The sequence below is a fragment of the Stegastes partitus genome, unplaced genomic scaffold (assembly GCF_000690725.1).
Source record: "Stegastes partitus isolate 25-593 unplaced genomic scaffold, Stegastes_partitus-1.0.2 Scaffold433, whole genome shotgun sequence".
Lineage (NCBI taxonomy): Eukaryota > Metazoa > Chordata > Actinopteri > Pomacentridae > Stegastes > Stegastes partitus.
The window spans coordinates 319,761-323,510 of record NW_007578164.1 but is presented as its reverse complement, the minus strand read 5'-3'; positions in this window follow the sequence as shown (position 1 = coordinate 323,510).

Sequence of the window (3,750 nt, the reverse complement as noted above, 5' to 3'; positions counted from 1 at the left end):
TCATCATCATCATCATCATCACATTAAAACAATAACGAACTTTAAATATTTCACTTTAAACGAGTCGAGAACAAATCACAGGTTCTCTTCTGTTTAAAGTCAGTGATGGAAAATATTCAACTTTTTCACAAGGATGAGCCGAGGCCACACACACACACACACACACCCTGAACACACACACACACACACACCTACACACACACACACACACACCCTGAACACACACACACAAAGTGAAGAAGACAGAAGGGAGCTCACCTATCACCACCATTATTACCCCTTCCCTGCTGTCCCCTTTAGGGAATGGACCGGTCCCTTGTCACAGAATGACATTTCTCCCATGGGTCCCTAATGGTCAAAACACACACACACACACACACACACACACACACACACACACACACACACACACACACACACACACACACTCCTGGATTCCTGAAGTCAATTCCCATGGAGCTGTCAGACTGTCTTCGGCCAAAGACCAGCGGTAACTACAAGTGAGCGGTAATGTGTGTGTGTGTGTGTGTATGTGTGTGTGTGTGTGTGTGTGTGTGTGTGTGTGTCTAAATGCTATCTAAATGTGCCAGCTTTGACATTTCTTGATCCCTCTGACACATTCACAGGAGCAGCGGACACTTATTTATTTTTTATTTTTTTAATAAATAAAGAATAAATAAACCCGAGGAGCTCGCGCTGCCTATTGTCTGGTGGCCTGCCAGCGGTGTGATTGGCAGAAATCCTCAAGGGCAGAGAAAAGAAGTGTGCGGCAGACACCTGTTTGGCTGTGTGAGCGCGCCGTGATGGACACGTTTCCTCAAGGCTACATCGACAGCTACCGTCATAATGATGATGGGAATTTATCCGAAAGGAAAAAAATGTTTGGACACTTACGCCAACTTAATTCTGGTCAAAATTATAAATGGTTGTATCGGATAAACTTTCCAGTTGTGTCTGCGAGTTGATTTACATTCTGCATCGACAATAAAAAGATCATTTGTGGTGATTCCAACACAGTAATTATGCAAACTTTAAAAATCATTTAAACATGCAGGCTTCAAGGTGAACATGTGATGGAACATGTCAAGTTAAAACTGTTGATAAAATGTCAAATACAAGATGCAGAGTTTATTATTACAAGAAAAAAAAGGAGAATGAATGTGACATTTAAATACAAGACGTTTTTAAATGGGGCTCGTATTTAAAATTTAGATTTAGTTCGATTCTGACACATCACAAAAAATCAGAAGTCATCATTAAAACTGATTCAAATATATATTCACAAGAGACCATCAGATTTTTGTAATGACATATTTTGTCATTAGGAGATGTGGATCTTATAGCAGACACCTGAAGCTGACAGGATGCAGGTTCATGACAAACCTCAGAATAAAACAGATTTTATAATGAAGGAATGCAGAAACGTGCAGCTACAGGAGCTCACAAAGAACCACGTCTTCTTATTTTACAATGAGAGAGTCAGAGAAAATGTACAGAACACAGATATTAGAATTAGAATAAAACGTTATTAATTGCTAAATTTAAATTTAACAGATAAACTTCATATCTAATTTATAAATAGATATGAAGATGCAGAGAATCACAGCGTTCATACCACAGAACCATCCCATAGTGAACATGAAGTTAGACCCGTGAACACATTCATGATTCCACCGTTAAAGGCCTCAAATCACAAAATACAGATTTTATAATTATCATATTATTATATCATATAATCATAATTTACACATTTTTTAACTACAAAATCTTTTTTTAAATATGTTTTTTGGCCTTATCAGACTGGACAGACAGAGAGGAGAATGGAGGACCTGCAGCAGCGGGACTCGAACCCACGACCGACTAGAGCCCGTACAGGTGGACACCACCTCAACCAGGTGGAGCTGCAGCAGCGCCCCAACACATTCAATTCAATTCAGTTTTATTTGTACAGCACATATTAACAACAACAAGTCATCTCATAGCGCTTCACAAAGGCAGAGACAGAAACACCCAACGATCCAAACATCTGGATTCCCTTTAAGCTTCAGCAGTCTGCTGGTGGGACGGAACCAAAAACAATATGTCCTGATTGTTAGAGTTTAGATCTGAGACTTGCAATTATTAGACACAAATCTCTGAATTTCAGATTAAAATCCCACCATTTTAGACATAAATCTCACAAAATGTAAATATTAGAATTACAACATACACGTCCTGCAGTGAGGGATGGATCACAGAGTTCAGATTTCATGGTGCAGATTGTAGGATCTCATCAGGACAACAACGCACTCAGAGCTCATCACTGTGGCTTTGACAGGATCACTGGTGTTCAACCGTTTCTCTGGATTATTTCTGGGAATGACTCTTTAAAGTCTGTTAACTCAGTCCTGAGCATCACGCCGTACTTATTAAAAGGACACTGACTTTCCTTAAACCAGCAAAGAGGAAACACAATGAGGATTCTAACTACAGAGCAAACAGGCTGCTGGTGGAGACGGAGGGATGGAGGCAAATAAAGGAGCTTCAGCCTCAACCAGTCAACACAGAGCAATGAAGGTCTCACACGGTAAACACACACACACACACACACACACGTCTGTATCTAATCCATGTTTCAGACAGGTGGTGTTTGCTGAGGATGAGGCCGTCTGCCGGCGGTCCTGTGGGATGTGGATGGCGGCTCCGTTGCTTTCTGCACCTCCCTGTGAACAGAAAGAACCCAGAGAGGGAGACAGAGAGGAAGGAACCCACAGAACAAAGAGGTGTGTGTGTCTGTCAGCTTCTGAATGCATTGCTCAGAATTAAACACTTTTACCTGCAGGTGCTTCAGCTGCTTTCTTTTCCTCACAAACGGACAAACGGACAAACGGACCAACGGACCAACGGACCAACGGACCGGTGCTCTGAGTGAAGCCCTAAACGTGTCCCGTGGCTGATGACTGGAGTCCTGCTCGTCTGTCCAGGTGGAAGCTGCATACAACAAACTAACACAGCCCGTGTATCTCCCCTCTGGCAGGAGGCTTCGGCCCATCAGCACCAGAACCAAGTTTCTTTCCATCTGCCACCGGCCTCATGACCGAGACACAGGACCCCCCCTGACCCCCCTGACCCCCCCTGACTCCTCCATACCTGTATAAATGTAAACACCAGCACACCTGTGGGGCTTGAAGCAGCTCCGTCAGCAGCAGACTCAGTCATCCTTCCTGAGAGACGGAGCGCTACCGCAGGTCGTTGCTACCAACCGGAATCAGACTGCTCAGCATCAGCATCAGCATCAGCAGCTGATGCTGAGCAGGTTAGAAAACTGGTATTTCATGTGTCGGATTCACTTTTGCACAATCTATTCTTCTTTTTGATGTGAATGCTGTTATCAATAATTATTGTTTGTTCTTTACTGTCTTTCTATATCTTTGGATGCTGCTGTGGCGTCTAAATCTCCTCCAATAAGGGATCAATAAAAATATTCTGTTCTATCTGCGCCCTCAGTGTTCCTGTAAATACCACCACAGCTCTACGGCTCTGATGTAAATATCACTTTCATTCTTCACGCTTCTGCTTTGGACGACTATACTTACTTCCATTCTTAGTGACTTTATTTTACTCTGTATTTATTGTTTATTCTGTATTTATTGTTTACTCTGTATTTATTGTTTATTCTGTATTTATTGTTGCACTGACCCACCAGAATTAATTCCTTGTATTGTGTGAACTCTACCTGACGATAAATCTGATTCTGATTCTAATTGTGAT